Below are 216 nucleotides of genomic sequence, written 5' to 3'. Positions count from 1 at the left end.
GATGGAGGGATAAAAAGGTAGAGTGGGATTCGTTGCAGAATAAACTAGTGCTTCCTTTGGATAGTGCATGGTTTGGACCGTGGTTGCAGTGCTTCGGATGGATGGGCTAGCGTTTGGTGTAGCCTCCATAGTTCATGTCCTAAGTAGAAATAATACAGATACTTATATCAAGTTAATTAATAGTAGTATGAAAAGAGAGTACAACCATATTCCTAA

This window comes from Triticum dicoccoides, chromosome 2B (genome assembly GCF_002162155.2).
Source record: "Triticum dicoccoides isolate Atlit2015 ecotype Zavitan chromosome 2B, WEW_v2.0, whole genome shotgun sequence".
Lineage (NCBI taxonomy): Eukaryota > Viridiplantae > Streptophyta > Magnoliopsida > Poales > Poaceae > Triticum > Triticum dicoccoides.
This window is presented reverse-complemented; position numbering follows the sequence as displayed.